The sequence below is a fragment of the Lepidothrix coronata genome, unplaced genomic scaffold (genome assembly GCF_001604755.1).
Source record: "Lepidothrix coronata isolate B3197 unplaced genomic scaffold, Lepidothrix_coronata-1.0 Scaffold56, whole genome shotgun sequence".
NCBI classification, from domain to species: domain Eukaryota; kingdom Metazoa; phylum Chordata; class Aves; order Passeriformes; family Pipridae; genus Lepidothrix; species Lepidothrix coronata.
Genome location: NW_016690236.1, coordinates 3,712,803 through 3,732,111, shown reverse-complemented (window position 1 = coordinate 3,732,111; position 19,309 = coordinate 3,712,803). Strand labels below are relative to the sequence as shown.

The 19,309-nt window shown below is 37.2% G+C and overlaps 1 long non-coding RNA gene across 1 annotated transcript; it reads right to left on the bottom strand.

Annotated features, from left to right (window-relative positions):
- Positions 1-3,426: 3,426 nt before the first annotated feature.
- LOC108498148 lies at positions 3,427-17,479 on the bottom strand. Its single transcript, XR_001875084.1, has 4 exons — positions 17,416-17,479; positions 16,366-16,599; positions 8,140-8,394; positions 3,427-6,701 (listed from the first exon to the last, which is right to left on the bottom strand). It is a non-coding gene; the product is annotated as an uncharacterized LOC108498148 (long non-coding RNA).
- Between the last annotated feature and the right edge of the window lie 1,830 nt (positions 17,480-19,309).

Below are 19,309 nucleotides of genomic sequence, written 5' to 3'. Positions count from 1 at the left end.
TTTTTCATTGCCTGCGGTGTGTCATTATTGCAGTCCTTCAATGCGAAGTTCCCTTGGAGTAGAACAACCATTTTATACCAGACAGGTCATTGACAAGCAATGAATTTCTATTCAGAGATAATGCAAAATATGTAAGTAAATAATCTGAAAAGATCCTACTGAAATCACAGAGCTAGGAGAGAAGTCAGATTTTTCTGGTAAAATATGGATGTGTCCTAAAAAAGTCTGTTGACAGAATGAAGCAGAGATGTATTATGAACAGAGGATAGACTGTACAGAAAGAACATAAACATCACCTTAAAGCTGAAATAAAACTGGGGTGAAAGGTACAGGATAGGAGAATAGAAGAGAATAGCACAGAAATAGTCAGAATGTAAGGCTTCACACTGGGAGGATAAAATAATGCTGATTTCTGCAATGAACCTGGAGATAGGGAACTGGGAAGACTGAATAAAATAAATTGGTCCTTGTTTTGATCTCATTATGTATATAATTCATCAGTGTAGTGCCTGTGAAAAGGCAATGAAAGTTTAAAATGCAGCCATCAAGCTGTTTTCAGGTAAACCTAGGAAATCTTCAGTCTATTGTGCAGAAAGCCAGTAAGAGTTCAGTGGAACACTGTGCAGAGCCATTACCACAAAAGATATATTCGGATTGGAATCAGTACAGGCACATAAGAATGATGAAGGGGCTGTATGGCCTGTATCACTAAGGCACACTATGAGACTGTGCTTGTCCAGTAGCCCAAAATGTAGAACAAAAAGAAGATGACAGATTTGTCTTTGTGCATCAAGAAGAGCACATCAAATACTAACATTAAAGACAAGGTCAGTGCTGAAACAAGGGCAAATGGAGATAAAATTCCTGTGCATACACATATCATAAATCCAAACAGGTTTTTAACCTACAAAGCAATTGGGTAGTCAAAGAGCAAGACATCAAAAGACTGTGCTTGGCACATTTTCAGAAGGATTCTCCTGTCCTTAGTACAGAATCACATAATTGATGACTCTAGTATTTTACACCATTACAACCTTCATGCTAAAGCACATGGGACAGTGTCTGGTATCTTTGCTCTTGTTTGACAATGTATCAGTCTCACTTTTATAAATGTTGCTGCACTACCAACCAGAAGAAGCCCCCATATACTCATGTCTGATCTGTGTGTGTCACAGGACCTTGGCAGAAAGAGAGTTGTGAATTACTCACAGACACAGTATAATCTGTTCAACTACCTCAAGGATATCATAAGTGAAAGCAAGGCACTATCATAAGTGAGTAAAAGTAAGAGGTTTATCCCATAAGACCACTTAATACAGACAGATCAGGCAAGTTCAAGCCATCACTGAAGGCAGACTTCAAAAGGAAGAAAGCAGAAGTTATTCAGTGCACCCTTGAAGTTATTCAGTGCACCCTTTTTTTCAGGTTGAGAGTTAGGGACAGAGTAAAATGCTAAAATATATAAAATGACTGAGATCTGATGTTAAAGGCAAAAGTCGTAGCCATTCCTTGATGTTTTGAAGTAACTAGAAATGTCTTGTCTCTGCCCAGAAAAAGTTCAAACCACCCAACCAATTTATGAACTGAATTATAAATATATATATATATATGCACTATTTACTTATAACTGAAGAAAGAAAAAGATATAAATATGGAAGTATAAAATGAAAAAGGAAAGTGAATAAAAATGTATATGCCAGGTGCCACTGGTATTTATACACATTCAGAGCATTTGCAGCTCTATAAGATTTTTACTTCTGTTTTACACAGAAACATTAGTAACACATAATAAAATGTGTTCATTATTTATTGTTGACAAACAAATTATGCACATGTTCCCCTAGAGTGAGAAAACTGGAGATAAACAATCTGCAAAGAAAGGGGAAACATAGGAAAAATACTCAAAAAAGAGAGGAATCCTGTAATGATAAGAGAAACATTCTGATACAAGGTAAACAGCCACCAGGGAGTTAGACATGATTTGGAGATAAATTAAATAGCTTCCCACAAGAGTTCAAGTATTGGTACACATTCACCAGTAGGCATTCAGAAGTGATGGGAAACTCTCAGCTGCCATCTGGAAATGGCTCTAGATAGCCTGGTCTGTTTGATTTTATTAGCTGCACAATCTCATTTTTGTTTGATTGCTTTGTATCTGTATATGCATTAGGGGAGAGAGCATTTGCTATTTTCTCAAGTCTGCTGTTTGCTCCTCTGGATTATGCTCTTCTCCATTTTCAAAGTCAATACAATTTTTCTTATGTTTAAGATAAGGCTTCTTTTTTTTTTTTTTTTTTTTTTGCTCTGCTTTTCATACAGAGATTTCAAAGAAATATCCCCCTGAAAAAGGGTAGAGGGGGAAAAAGAGCAGGATTTCACCTTTTTCCTGAGGATATAATGCAGAAGTTTGCTGGAGGGGGTTAAAAGGCCCTTCCCCAGTGCAATCCTCCGTGATCCTATCTCTTAACACTTGCACTGCAGAATTTACACTTATTTCTCACCCCAAAGAATGTCTTCCCCCACGAATATTTGAAGATTTTGGGCATGGGCATGGAGAATGAGATTTGGCATTTCATGAGAGATGCAATATAAAAGTCACCCTGTCAAAAACCATATAATACTTTGATGCATCTGAAAAGGGGTTTCAAAATACCCCTCCATCTAATTAGGACTCTAACATTTTGTAAATTCTTGCTTCTTGTATACCCCCTCAGTGATTGAAATCTTAATTCCAAGACGCATGTTAAACACCTTGGAGTGTTTTCAATAGCGTCCCTGTTCTCACAACCATAAGCCGTAGAATATACATTTGAATTTACTGGTTAGAGCTATCAATTCTGCTGAAGAGGGAAGGAGTAAAGAAAAGAAGACCAGCTGAATAGTTTGGATAATATTTTTTTATTATGTTAGTTCAGTAAAGCAGATGCTGTAGGAGTGATCAGTGGGGATATATACAAAGTGAAGCAGGCTGTAAAGTTACAAGACTAAACAGCATGGATGACACATTTACATTTTTCAGAAATAAATATTTGGCACAAATATGCTCTGGAGGGTTCTTTAAAATATGGCAGTGCTTTTTTACTAGACAAATAACTATTATTCTATGTATAGGACAAAATTGGTGACAGTTATAGTGGGTTTTTTCCTGTATTTATTAAAATAGCTGTAAAAATTAATATAAACAAATCTGATTATGAAGTGACTCATAGAGGCAAAATAGAAGAACTGAGAATACAGCAGTTAAAGGTGGAAATACAACTGATAACTTCTTCTGTAACTGTACTTGCAGAACACTCACTGCCATGATAGCTAAGGGCATCCGAGTGCCAGACATTTGAAAAACCAACCTTTGGGAAACAGAGATGACAGTCTGTAATGCTGACACTTAAATAGTGTACAGCACATTTACAAGCAGTTGGATATTCAGCCAAATACCTGAATGTGGGATATTTCATTGTTTTGAGGAGTTAGGCAATATATGTGGATCTCTTGGCCAGTTTCTCTGGAAGATGTTGGTCTTAGTGCTTTATTTTTGGGGCCAGATTGACACCTGATTTGTGATTTACTCCAGCTTTCCAGGTTTTGTCTGAAGGGGCATGAGAAAGCTCTGAGACAAGCAGGAAGGAAGATTCAGAGAGAAGTCAGGATGGCAGCTCCTGCACCTGGACTGGCCTGTGGTGGGGTGTGTTCCAGCCCAGCAATCCTCAGCCATGCACAGAGAGTTTTCTCACAGCTACATGCAGGTCAGCAAGGCCGAAGACAGCTCAGCCTCTTTTAAAAAACAGACAATTTTAAATTAGGAGCCAGCCCTTAAGCACCCTGGTGTGACTGAACCATTAAGGTTTTCTAAGAATCCTATTTTCTCTGGCATAAAAGGCAGCTATGAGTATGCTTAACTACAAGCCTTAAGCCAGATACAAATAAGCTTAATTATGAGCCCTAAGTCAGTAATGAGCATGCTTAATTATTTTATTTTTGCTAAACCTTGTTTTCTTTAGGGTAATTTTAAACTTATTAGGCCTGTGTTCAAAAAAATTGACAGTGTAACTTTTTTTTTGTTACTGTTTCTATTAATAAAAAGAGCAACCATGAGCATATATATCTTTCAAGACAGCATAAGAAATTCCAATGTGTTATGTTGGTCTGTTAAGATTCATTATCACTTGCATGTCCTTTTAATAACCTCATTGTAAACATCAGTTGTGATGTAAAGATATTTTCATTCCAAATAACTTTATGTAGTACTTCAAATTTCAGATTTTATTAAAGTACTTAAAATACTGATGGTTTGAACAGTTTTGGACTGTATAACTACCTTAATTACCCATACCCATCCATAATCAAGCACATCCATCTCTTAGGAGTGAAAAGTAAATTTCTGCTGACTGCAGGCAGATCTTTTTACTTGAATGTAATATATCTGACATTTATTTAAATAACAGAAAATAGTCAGTAGGTTAGCTCAATTCTTTCCAGGGACAGGGAGGATTTGTGCATTTTAAAATGTTAACTGGGTCTTCTTTCACATGAAACATCTGCTGTCTACAAATTTCATTTTTCAATCTAGGTCACAGTGACTTCTATCCTCTCCACAATTGTTTTTCAAGCATTATGTTTCCTTCACTGCTTAAATTTGCAATCATTGTCCCTAAAATCTCTCTGTGCTGATCACTTTCAAAGAACTTTATATTAAGGCTATTTGGAACAAGCCACAATTTTAAGCAAAATCTATAAATTTAATATGTAAATATGTTTCTTCTACTTTCACACACTGTCTTTTTGAACTAAGGATGTGCAATGAACTCAGATGAGATACTGGCTGAAAGATGGGAGAAGAGCTTGGCTAGCATCACAAATACATGACTTTGTTGCATATAATATGAAGATTTCAGTTCTGAATTTGTTAGCAAGAGAGAAATGGGAATTTTGCACAATAGAAATAATCTCTTGATAATTTTATTTCAGTTCACCTATCCAGATCTTGTTTAGTGTGTGATGTATATAGCCTTTGTGTGTGTGTGTGTGTGGTTAATTCAGCACCCTTCTCACTTTTGCTGTGTTTTCTTAGTCCTCTTATGCAACATATCAATAAAGATTATGTTATCTTGAATAATTTTCATTAGAGAAAATCTATGTCTAAAACTTATGTTGTTTCTTGGATACTGGGGGCTTGGCAGATGGAGTGACAGACACCCCATGACTATCAGAGACATAAAGGCAAGTGACTGGGAAAGCCTTCTTGTTCCACAGAATCTTCAAAAGAGATTAGCATCTCTTTACATTGTTACTGAGATACATTAAATATGAAGCTTTACACTGGAGCAGAAACATGGGTTTTTAGCTACACATTTTCAGGTAATGAATAAGGACAATCCTCTGATAATAATGAAGAAAGCTGTCACTATTAAATATGTATTCAATGAGAAATCTGAAGAGATGAGGTTGGTTTTGTTCATCTTTGCATACTCATTACAAAGAAAACTGCCCCAGAAGAAGGCCATCACCCACCTTTGAAGTTTATATTCTCAGTGAACGTTGCCACCTGCTACTTGAGCTACAGAGGCAACACAGGTATGTTAATCCTCCTGAGAACCATCTGCACATTATTAGGAAGTCTGTAGACCCCAAGCTGCCGCACCAGTATTAGACTGAAGAAGTATTTAAAAGTGTGTCATTGAAGACCATAATTAGACAAAGATCTTAAAACATAAAGAGACAGGGTAGTTATAGGGATACACAGTAATTTTTATTGCCCAGTGTCATGGTTTAATGACAATATATTTGGGAGGTGAGACTGCTAACAAGATGAACCCTCATTTTCTTTTATTTCTCTCCCCCTAATACTGACAAGGTAGAAATTACAAGGAATCTGAATGAAGGAGGAAAAATAACGATTTTACTAAAACCAGTGATGCCGAAAAACCTTGGAATAATTAACTGCTCAGAGACTTTTGCATCTATAAGCAGCAAGGTATTTGTTTATTCAACACTGGGAGCAAGCCAGCTCTCACTGGACAAACTTGCTGGGCTTGAAAATGCAAAAGCAAGTCATTTTATACACTTTAGATTCATGGCTACATCATCTAACATACATATTAATAAGTAGGCTAGTCTCTGGGCGGAGTCTTTCTATAATCCTTTTGAGCATGCACAGTCTTCTACTGTGGGGATCTTCTCCTCAAGCCTTCATCCCTCTGGTGGTCGCCACAGACGTCTTCCTCAATTTGACCTCTTCAAGTTAGGTGAACTGAATTCTTCAAGTTTGCAAAATCCTGGCTCTGGGCCCTCTGTATCTTATTCAAATGTCTAGTTTATTACCTTGTGTATACTACTCCTATTCTTTCTATAATAAGGCCTTTGGTCCAGTGAGCAGAACAGAACATGATATTAGCCAGTGCTCCTAAAATGTTCTTTTAGCAAAACAGGTAGAGAAATAGGACAAGGTATACCAGCTGACCCATTGTTAACTCTTTTTTGTGCCTTTTTGCCATCACCATAAAGAAACAAAAACAAAACAAAAAAAAAAAACAACAGCAGAAAATATTACCTAGCTACCCCCTCCAGTAATCTCAGGCCACACGGTGACAGTGCTCCATGCAGCTCCTGAAAGGGGAATCCCCAGGCTATCAGCAGTGACTGGTCACACCTGGACAGCTCAGCTGGGGGCTGGGGCAGTCCCAATCCGATGAGCAAAACGGCTGCTGCTGAGACAGAAAACAGCAGCTGAGGCACATATGTTCCCATGAAAGAAGCTCCAAAGGTCCATGGTGCTCCAGCAAGCAAATACTTGGGTACCAAGAGAGAAAGAGTTCTGACGCATGCTTTTTTGTTTTTAACTCCTGTCTCCTGAGTTCCCAAGATTCTTCCCTTCAGGGACCTACCTTTCCAGCAGGTCCCAAGAAGCTGGGGACAGTCTTTCCCCAATTCAGCTCGGACAGGGTGGGGCGGAGGGTGGGACAGTTACCCACATTCCCACTCACATGGTGGTATGAAAAAATTCACTAAAAACCTTCCTCATTTAACTAAAACCACAACACCCAGAAATCAGTGAACAGCTAGGAAGATTCCAGTCCAACCAATATAAGAAACACCCTCTGTCAAAGTTATTATTGCAGCTAAAATGATGCTTCATGAACCACTTTTCTGTTTTCATAAGAGGTGAGATGGTACAGCTTTTTTCACCAAGACCTCCCAATCTCAATGTACACTAAAGCCCTTTACTTAGGAAACCCTTTCTCGCATGTGCCTTCACTGCAGTCACAGGGCTTACACAAGTGACACATAGCACCTGTACACTAGCAGCAGAAGGTCACCACGAACCTGACAGGCTGACAAAGTTCTATCCAGTGGCAGCCTGATCTGGAGTTCATGTATCATATCTTCATTTATATTACTACTCATGCAAGGTAGATTAATGGCTGGCTCTAATTATACTGTAGTTTCACCTTTGGTTGAAGTAGAGATTTGCTCCTTTTCTTATTTAGGGCTGGTAAAAGAATTTTGTTGAGACAAATGTTTCTTCTGGAATAAGTAGCTTCCTAGACTCCCTCAGTCATTGCTAAATAGGTAACGTTTAATCTCTGATGGTATCTAAAGCCTACATGTTTCAAATAAACAATTAAAAAATCAGAAAAAAAACCAAGTTTGCCCATTTTTTTGCACATATACTCATGAGTTTGCATTTGAAAGGCTACCCATTATGCCTACTAGTTGGACAGGCAAATCATCTGTTTTTGCAAGCTAACTTACTACAGCAAGGCTAACCTGCCATAACTAGTGTTGATAACTGAGTTCCATGAGGATGTTTATTCTGCCAATTCTTGAACATACCATCTTATAACTTATGTCTATACTGTATATTATAGAGCAGTGGTTTTCAGAGGTTATACGAGCTTCTCTGGATCACAGGTCTCATGATGTTTAGGACCACTGAAACTGCTTCAAAATAGATATTATTGTTTCATGTTCTCTTGGGGTTTTTTGGAGAAATTGCTTATTAATGTAAAGTTCCTCAATTAACATATCCCTTTTTTACATAAGGAATTATCTGAAGTTCTGTTCACTGCGGTCTGGGTTGCTCACATTTCCTGATGCCGTTTAAATGCCCCTTGGTCACTCCCGGCACCACACCCTCCTCACCTGGTTGACTGCCGAGGACTTCTGGGTCATGGGGCTGCTACTTGGGTGTTCCTGGACTCAGGAACCCCCCTGTACAGCTTGCTGTCTGCCCCTGGACTTCTCTTCACTCATGGCTGCTTGAGCCAGGAGGGCCAGTTGTGTCCTGGGGGGCACCAGGCACAGCATCGCCAGCCGGTCGAGGGAGGTGATTGTCCTGCTCTGCTCTGCTCTGCACTGGTGTGGCCTCACCTTGAATATCATGTGCAGTTTTGGGCACTGCAATATAAGAAAGATATTAAACTGTTAGAGAGCATCCAAAGGAGGGCAACGAAGATGGCGAAGGGCCTTGAGGGGAAGCTGTATGACGAGCATCTGAGGGTACTTGGTCTGTTCAACTAAAGAAGAGGAAACTGAGGGGAGACCTCACTGCAGTCTACAACTTCCTTGTGAGGAGGAGAGGTAGACACTGAACTCTTCTCTGTGGTGACTAGTGACAGAACCTGAGGGAATGGCCTGAAGTTGTGTCAGGGGAGGTTTAGTTTGGATATTAGAAGAAGGTTCTTCACTCAGAGTGTGGTTGGGTGCTGCAACAGGCTTCCCAGGTAAGTGGTCACAGCACCAAGCCTGACAGAGTTCAAGACTTTGGGCAGTATTCTCAGACACATGGTGTGGGGACGTCTTGGGGATGGTCTTGTTCAGGCCCAGGAGTTGGACTCAATGATGTTTGTGGGTTCTTCCAACTCAGCATATTTTGTGATTCTGTGGCTCTGAGCCTTGCAAGCTGTATCTTTGCAAAGGGAAAAACAACATTGAATGTGTTTGTTTCACATTTCTATTTAGTTGTAGGGAACCTGAAACACTTTCCTGATTTCAAATGTTCTCTCTCTTCTCAGAGCCGCACTACAACTCACTAACTCATTAGTCTCTTGCAAGTCTCGTCTTCTTGTCCCAGCCCTCAGAGATGCACACATTCACATATGAAACACTTCAGAAAAGGCATTTAGAAGTGTGCTTCAAGTGTTTTTTTTTTTTACCAATGGCATGTGCTGGCATTCAGGATGGAACAATTTCCATTTCATCTGCTTCTCTGCCTAACAGTGAGCCTTGCAATTTCTTATCACTATCCTTAAAGCAGTCCCTCTTCCATCCTCTTTCACATAATCATACCGGCATCCAGTCGAGTAGGGTAGTTCTTAATGATTAAAGGCACTAATGTAATTCCCTCCAGTGCTTATTATCACTACTAGGTGTTTCAGTAACTAAGTTTACTTGACTACAGAAATGAGTGCAGCCAGTGTTAAGTTCAGCTACTGTAACTGAAAAGGCAGTGAATTATTGTGCTCATGTATGGGAAATATTATAATGGGTCATGTTTGAGATTGGTCTTCCATCTGCATGATGCACTGAGAATGATCAATGAGAAAATATGCATGTCTTAATGAAAAGCATGATTGCTATGCTTTCTACACAACTTAACTTTCACCCCTGCTGACTCTGGCAGTCACAAAGATCAAATCTTTTCAAATTTCTTTCACTGCAGTGTCAGAAAAACCTAATTTATATTTTGAATCTCTGCAAAATTGTTCATTATGCAAATCCTATTTTGTGAAATAGATATGAGAGTGATAGAACTGATTGAGGCTGAAAGGCAATAGAGGCTGTAAGTTATGAGAGATAAAAATGCACAAGGGTGAAACAAAGAATATTTCTATTCAGGTGCTGCTGGAAAAGTATTTAAAAGTCCAAGTTCATGTTTTTGTTTCTCAGCTTTGTGCCTAACTTGTCTGAAAATAAAATAGGATACAAAACCCTTTTATATTAAACACAGCTATTTAAACCCTTTTCAGCTGTAGGGAGATACTAAAATCTACTGTCTGCAGTACCTCTATGCTCAGCTTAATAGTGTATGACTGTACTGCAGCATTGCTACTTCATAACTCTTCCTTGGATCATCTCTTGTCAGCCAATTTGCTCCAAATACTAGTGCAAATTTGCTGATACAAGGGCTGCCTTCAGCCCTTTAATCAGATAAAACTCCTATTAACAAAAGATGGCAACATGGCTCATTTTATTGCAAGGTTCCTACTACATATGTTCATATTTCCTCGAGTATGGCAACCATTGACCTTGGCAGTCTAGATTGATTTGTCCAGTTCAAGGATCACTTGGCTTCTGTGCTGAGTGATAGTTGCTTGGCTAGCTGCAGTCTTTTTCATTTCCCATTGATTTAATAGTGTTTCTTATTTTATAGATTATCATAGCATTGAATTATAATTTTAGATCCTAGTTCAATTTTGGCCTTTCTCAAAGCCTCTTCCAGAACACTGTTAATCAAGGAAAAGCTCTAACCCCTGGTTTATTTCCCAACATACCATAAATACAAGTATTAAAGAAGATATGCATACACACATTAGAGGGAAAGAGAAGTAACATATAATAAAATATTAAGTTCCTCACTAACTTTTATTCATTCTTTTTCAGATGACAAAACTTTTGGCTTTCTGAGTCCTTTTAGAAATTTTGTCTGCCTAAGCAGAAATTATTAACATATACCATAATCAAACCCCAAAATTTAAACTTTGACAGGAAGTAAATTTTATAAAATTTTCTAATGGATGTGTTTATGAGAATAGAATCAGGAAATGAGAGACAAATATTGATTTAGAGTATATGATCCAAATTATTTTCACCATTATTTAATCAGGGGTTTGGGATTTTTTTTCACATGATTATTTTCTGATGTTACAGAATTTAAAAATTGCATCAGGGAAACATCCACAAAACTGAGAAGTGCTTTACAAATACAGGGGACTGTTTTCACAAGGCATAACAATCTAATTCCAGGCATAAACTCTAATAATGGGACAAGCACAGGCAAATTGGTAGGGTAATAGAAAAGCCTCATGCAGCTGCTCAGTTAAGAACCTGCCTGTACCAATATGCTGGAATGAATATTAACCTCTTATCAGTTTTCTGAGTTCTGAATACAGTTTTGGATGGTACAAAAAATATAGGATATAACTAAAATCCATTATTATTCTTCCATAATTAAATATACATCATAGCTTTCAGTACAAGGTGGTTGTACCTTAACTACATGTAAGTGAAGCTATATGCAAATGGAATAGTTCAGGCAGCCACTGCAGAGTAACTGCAGCAGCATGCATCTCCTTACAGGCTAATTTATTCAGTGTCTTGGCATGGATGCTGAGCTGAATGCAGAAGGGTATTTGGCACAGTGTACTCTGCAGCACTGTGACCTCCAAAAGCGTAGGGCTCTGCACAGCACACAAATCTGCTCAGACAATGAGCTTCAATATATATGTACCAAGTACTTTCCAAGGCCACCCAGTTCACTATCACTTGTGTATGGCAGAGTGAGATCTGTCACTTGCAGGACGAGGATAACCATGGCACTGCACACCACATCCACGTACGAAAATAAGAGTGTAATTCTTTCTTTCTGGTCTGTCCTTTCTGACCTGACACAGAACACATGTTTTGACGTCTTGGCTACCTTGAGTGATACTTAGGTTTCAAAGTTTGCTTTGGCTGACCCACTCTGTCAAAGCAACAGCTGTGCTCTGCTAATCGAGCTTTTGGAAAGCTTGCCTGTAGCATACTTCAGTGATTCCTAGCACTTGCTTTTTGTTCCAGTGGTCTTCCATGTTTTGATTTTTTTTTTCTCATAGACTCAGCCTACCAGTTCTCTCAAATAAATCATTTTACAGATTTCTGTCCTTTATCGGTCATCCCATCCATCTGTCTTCTTCCAGTAATTTTCAGACTACAGGACTTCAGTAACATTTTCTAGCATATAATTTCTCCCTGGAGCCTCTTAGTCTAATCCATAAAACTGTCTTACTTATGTCTCACATTGGTGCCCCCAGCTTCATGTCATGCATCAGTGCCCTCCAGCTCATTGCTCTGCATCACTACCCGTCTAGCCTATACTAATGGATATTGGCCCACATTTTAATTAGCGTATAACTGAAGCTAAACAAGAAATACATGAAGTAAAAATGTAAATTATGCTCAGCTAGTTCCAGGTGCTATCATTTTATCTTAATGAGCATTTGGTATAAGAAGGACTTTACAAAGCATAAACAATTCTGCTTCACAAATTCTTTGGGGTTTTATTAACTTTTTGACAACAGTTTAATTTTGGACCTAAAGAGAACAGACATCCTGCCATCCAAGGCTGCTTTCCAAAGCCCGTAATACACTCCTGTTCTGAATGATAACTCAGTGTCATACCAGTGTTTTTCAACACCTCCTGTCCTGTTCACAATAAAATATGATCAACTAAAGTGAGAAATACACAAGAATGTTTTCTCATTCTCTGGCGCTAAATGAAAGTAGTAAGGTGTTATTAGACAGAAGTATACCTAAAAATTTTGTGGTGCTGTCCAGCAAGGGAAAGAAAAGAAAGCTGGAAGGTCATCATAAAGTGAAAATATCCACAGGAAAAAAAATTAGTTTTATTACCCTGGAAAGTCAAGGTACTCTCTACATGTTAAGTCATGTTTCATTTCTTTCGGGTTCCTATCAATGCTTATGTATAAGCCTAATGGTTCTCAAACTTTATGTCATTTTGACATCAGTGCTTTCTGCTTCAGCAAAACATTAAATGTACATTCCTTTTATTTACTTTCTAGCAGGTCTAAAAAGCAGCATATTAGTTATTAGGCAGTTATATATTCTTTTTCTGTTTTACAGAGAAGGGAAAAAAACTATATGGAGTGTGAATCAAGCACTTAGACCTTTTATCAGATTAAGGTCTGGTAGTTGTCTTATTATTCTTACAGATATAAAATAGAAGTAATTTCTGTAGCAGTTTCATTAATAATTCTAGAATAAAATCCATAGAAGCAAGAAGAAACACCTCTAATATTAAAAAAATATGTTAAAATAATGTTAAAAAAGATTTTTGGGATCTTTTCAATATTTAAAATATTTTGCTAACTGAAAGCAGGAACACTCGAAAGCTAAGAAGAATTAGTATACTAAATCAGGTCCTATGCAAAAATATAACATTAGTTCTAAATTTAATGTAATAGTGCTGCAGCTACCTGGCCCATTAGTATGAGCATGATTTAAATCAGGTCAACACAAATCACAAGCTACTGTCTTAACAGATCCGCAGTTTACCATTCCACAATTTCCATGTTGTACCCAAATGAACAGACAAGTTTATCAAGGGAAAGAGTCCTGTGAAGCTCTCTCTGCTGCAGTGCAAGGGATCATTCTGTCTCCAGAACACACAGTGCTACACGAGTGAGAGCAAGGTCAGCTCGGTTACAGCCATCCAAGTAGCATTTTGCAGTGTTGTTGGTTTCTGTAAAGCTAAATTAACTGATACTGAAAAACAGACACCTAATTTTAAGCCAGAGAGGGAGTAAATACTCAAGCTGTGTTGTGACTGCATTAGGTTTGAAATGAAGGACGTCTGCAGTGCTAACTCGCTTTATGCACAAGGTACTGAAAACAATATTGGTCCTACATGATGACAGCCCACACAGTTTTCAGTGCCTGTGTGTTGGGAGGAGGTCAGGAAGAATTCACTAGTATGTAACAGCATTACTTCTTAAAGTCTGGATCATTGTTCTGACATTAATTAGGAAGAAAAAAATTTTTATCTCATATCAGCTTCTACATCATGTCATTCTGGATGTGACAATTCAAGTCTGCTTTCTGAAAATATGAGACTATTCAGAAAAATTGCAGAGTCCAGTCTTTTAAGACAAAAAAAAAAAAAAAGGAAAAATAATGTCCTAAAGGGAGCTAAAATGTCAAACATGTACTTGATCTTTTCATCACCCTTTTAGATTTAGAAGATCATTTAAATGAGTGACATAAAAATATAAAAATTGAGAGGATGCTGTACAGAGGTTAAGCAAGCCACAGTACTTCATTTTTGTCACTTCAGTCGCACCACAGGACAGTTCAAAAAGTTTGTACCTCATCAGAGCAAATAATAGTTTTCTCTAACTGAAGAGTTTACTGTAGGTAAACAAGATGCTTGGGAAACTCAGTCCTTTTATTTTACATTTATTCCAAAACTTTTGGTGAGAACTATATGCAGGATTATACCACCATCCATGATAATGATGGAAAGGATGATAATGATAATGATAATGAGAATGAGAATGATAATGTTAATGATAATGATAAGAAGGAAAAATAAGGATGCTTAGCATTGACTTTCAGATGTTGCCCCACTATGTAGACTGGGATTCTGACTAGGTTCATGTGGTCAACATCCTAAACACATGCAAACTGAGAGGCAGAAAAGATAGCTAGCATAATACTCTTTTTTACACTGCCAAAGATTAGTGTCAAATTCTCAGTTTTGACCTAGTTTTGTTCTTCTTCTTTATTTTCTATCTCTTTGACCTTCTTTGATTCTCCTGCTTTCTAACTTCTTTCTCAAATTTCAATGTTTGCTCTCTGCAGTGAATAACATATTCTTCTCACCTAGTCTTTCATCCTTCTGCCAACTCTAACCCCCTCCTCAATCAGCTGTGTTGAGAAAAAAATGTCTCCCTTGCTCTAATAGTGTTTGGTATCATTAGCCAGGCATCATTCATTACTCAAATCCAACCTTATTTTCTGCTTCAGTGGTGGTAGTTCTCAATTAATTTAGCAGGTTTTAGACAAAATAGATGACACTTTAATGTGTCTTTTTTTTTCCTTCCAGAGTAAACTAGCATCTGTCTGAATAGTAATCATAGAGAAAAATGTAATTTTAGAGCGAAACCAAAATCTTTGATGTAAGAAAGAGAAACACACAGACAAAATAAACTGAAATCAACCCATTCTCGGTAAAAAAGTTGTTATGGAATTTGGCACAGACTGGTTATTTTTAAAGAAGGAAGGAACAATAAATAGCTTTAAAGTCACACATGTCAGAGTGTAATATTAATGTGAGTGTGAGACCATCAGATTGAACATTGTGTTTAGATAAAAGGTTCAGGAGATTCAACATTCTTTCTCTGATAGAGACACCTAAGGAAAATATACAAATAAGGAACACATTTAGAGATACTTCCCAGCTTCCAGCAATCTGCATTTCCTAGGGTGGATGTAGCTCTCTTGTGTTTTTAGAGCCTTAAATTTTTTTCCTTCAGCAACTTCACCTTATTGGGTTTTTTAAACACACATTTATTTAACATCTGTGATGTCATGTATCAGAGTTGCACCTCTTTGCAATTGGCTGTCACTGCAGTTTATCTTCGTGGAGTACTTCCTTATGTTGGTTTTGATTCTGCTGTCTGATAGTGTCAGTTTGTACCTTCCTTTCTCAAATTAAAATAAACAATTATTTATAATCATTCTCTCTATATTGTTCATGATTTTATAGACTTTGAGCATACCTCCCTTCAGTCATTTGTTTTTCAGAATGAAGATCCCTGAAAATTTCTCTTCAGTAAGTGACTTTTCTGCGTCTTTCCTTCATCTCCATTACCTCCCTCTGTATCTTTCCTAGTTCTACTATTTCGTGATGGTGCAGGAGTAGGACTCTTATGGGTCCAAGATGGGCAGAAATCACGGAGTAATGCACAGTATTATGACCATAATAATGTTTTCTATTCCTAGTAAATGCTACCTTTTGCTTTGCTAAATATTACCCAGTGCCAAATTGATCTTGCCATAGAACAGAAAAATATAAACACCAAATATCTTTTCTGAGTGCACAGCCCTTCATTCGAGCAGTGTTTCCACAGATTTCATTTTTATCTCTGGACGCTGAATGTCACCTGCCATTTTATTGTCTAGTCTTTCAATATCATGAATCCATCAACAGTTCCACAGGGTCCTATGTTGCAGTTTAATAACTCTGGCACAGTTGGTTATCTCTTCCCTTTTTTCCCAGATTATTTACAAATATGCCAGACGTTGTAGGCCCTGACACTGAACCCAGTCATTTTCCAGTTGCAATCCATCTGTCTTGAAAGAATTTGTTTCCTGCCTTTTGTTACCCTTTAACCAGTTATTCAATAATAACACTTCTTCTTGGCCCAGCTTAGCATCTTTCAGACCTTTTGGTGGCTGACTTTGTGAAATGCCTTTTTGAAATTCAAGTACATTATATCAAGTGTACACTATAACAAGTGTTCTATTCTAATGCTGGAGCACAACTTCCCTTTACAAAAGCTTTCCTAACTCTTCATTAACACATAATATCATGTACTAAATTCCTATATGCAATATACATGATAAGGATGGGTACTCTGAACTACTTACCTGGTGGTTGGTTGCAAGCTTGGGCATGGAACAGAGCAAACAATGGGACAGCTATAATTGTATGTTCTTTGAGGTGCTTTCTTTCTCAGGCTAACAGGTGAATTGTAAAGGTCTTCCAGATGTAGCGGGTATATACGGACACACAGCGCTGGGGTTGCTAGCTGGGTCTCAGGTGAAATAAAGGTAGCAAGGAACGAAAGTTGAAGTATTCCCACCTAGCCATCTTGAACATCTCTGCTTGGAGGAATAAAAAACATATATAATGGCATTTGGAATCAAGCATAAAATACAGCTTCAGTAGAGAAATACATAACACATAATCAATTCTGATTTAATGAAATAAAAAGGTGTGCATGCACATGTTTTAACTTTGGACTACAACAATAAGCATATGGTCAAATATTTAGCTTGAGTGAGCCTCAAATTAAAAAAAAAAACAAAACAACCCAAACTGCCATTTAGCAGAAAGGCAAAGAATACAAGTTGTACAGAGTGTCATACAAAAATTATAAGACGATAAAACAAATTTTTAATGTATAAACTTAATTCTGTACTTTGTGTGTACATATTACAGTGGAACATTTTCTTAATGCAAACATATTGTATACATATGTACATACATAAAATCATTTAAAACTTCAGTTCTTTATTTGAGAAAATATATGCTGGTTTTCATTATATTAGTTACTTTGGGATCAGCCTAATAATATGCATATGTATTATGAGTAAGGAAATTTCAACAGAAAAATAAAAAATACCCTTTCTTATATTAAAAGAAGTAACAAAACAGCAATAAAATATGAACACTCATCAAGATTTAAACTGAAAGAGATTAATTGCTGAGTACTTTAGTTACTCTGAGACAATGGACATATATATATTTATATACATAAACCAATAAAATATATATACAATATGCTAGCCATTTCATCTGTTCTATCATCAGACTGATTAGATAAAACTCAGTTATAGAGACAGCTTTATGGTAAATCATGCTCAAACCATCATTAAGAAAAATGCAAATAGAAAAAAAAAATTACAAAAAATTACCTGATGTAAGGGCTAGCCATCAAAACAGCTCTGTCACCAGTACATTCAGAGACTTCATCCAGACTCTTCTAACCAAAAAAAAATCAGGTGATTTGACCTTTTTTTAATAAATCATAAATGGAGAATGAGTCATAGGTGGTTTCTAAGGAGACCAAGTTAGTAACCATAAAGGTCTTTATAAATCAAAATCTGTACCTGGAAGGAAAATCAGGGTTTGGAGGACAGACCGAGTGAAATTAGGAAAAGATTCTTCACCCAGAGGGTGGTTGGGTACTGGAACAGGCTCCCCAGGGAAGTGGTCACAGCATAAAGCCTGACAGATTTCAAGAGGCATTTGGACGATACTCTCAGGCACAGAGTGTGACTCCTGGCAAAGGTCCTGTGCAGGGCTAGGAGTAAGACTTGATGATCCTTGAGGGTTCTTTCCAACTCGGCACATTCTGTGATTCTGTGAAATGGTGAGTGTATGTATTCCTTCAGACCTTGTTGACAGTTAAAGGTGCATTTGCCTCTGTTAGCAGGGACTACGGCTGAGAGACATGTACATTAATTTCTTTGTTTGGTATGCAAAATACTTTCTGTGGACACCTCATTGTCTCCTCAGGATCTGTTTATTTTCTCTCATACAGTCAACTAGCTTTAAAAGCATCTCTTCTGAGACCTCCCAACCTCTTTCTCTGCCTCCAGACCCAGAAGGTGTGAGCTGCTGCAGGCACACCTAGGTTTACAGTCAAACTCTGAAAAAGAATCAAGAAACCAAGTTTCAAAAGGAAAATAGGTGAAGCCAAGTATTAATTTCATACTAATGGAGTAGTTTTCAAGGGACAGAAAGATCACTTGTCCAAGCCTACTGTCTGAGAGCTTACAAAGGAAATTCAAAATTGTAGAAGACCATTCATTTCTACTTCATTAAGATTACTCTTACAAAGAAGTTACATGTATAAAACTAGCAATGGTCAACAACATGAAATGTGTGGCACAGCCCAAGAAAACTGAACCTTGACAGCATCCTTAAAAAAAAAGAAATATCTTAAGAGCATTGTCTTCATATACTGTGCTCAGGGTCAGACTGAAAATAAACCAGAAAGTGGGAAAAAAAAATGGATATGAGTAAGCCACTAATTATGTGGACTTTTGCCCAGATTATTTTATGTTTTTCAGTTTATGATTTTAGCTATGTTAGATCTTTTATCTCTCTGACAAGATACAAGAATATTTATTTAATGATAAGTAAGAAAAGTGAATTGATAGTATGCATTAAAATACAATAAACTTATTATGAGGATACAGTCCTTATTACAAAACTTGAGAGCCCTAATATAGATAACAGATCGCTTACCATGTCCTTTGTAAATCCTTTCTACTATTATAGTTAAAATGTTCTAAAATTTAATGTAAATACCTGCTTTCAATTGTGAAACCTATGTTCATCCAGTTTAATTAGCTGGAGAAATATAAATATCTGATGCTCAGTTTTTATTGTTCAATCAACAGAATTAGAGGTTTGTGTTACCTGTTGCACACAAATTATGACACAACAGTACATTTGTAAGTCCAGTGCTTGCTTCTTGCCTGAGAAATCGTAGAACTGTTTGCTTCTACTTCCTGTACTTATTGTCTACTCTGTACCAATTAATAATTTAATTGTCTTAAATAACAATTTGAGTGTGTACCTGTCTGCTTATTGATTTTACAGATACATTTTATATTTCTTTCCACAGAACAACGAAACGTCTCTGAGCTTATCATTAGAAATCTTTTACATGTTCCAGTTTTTCACATTTTATTAATTCTGTTTTGTAGCACGACTTTCCACTTTTTGATAGCAAAACTAAATATATTATATTGCATTTCTCTATAAAGTAACATATACATTATTTTAAAAAGCAATAAT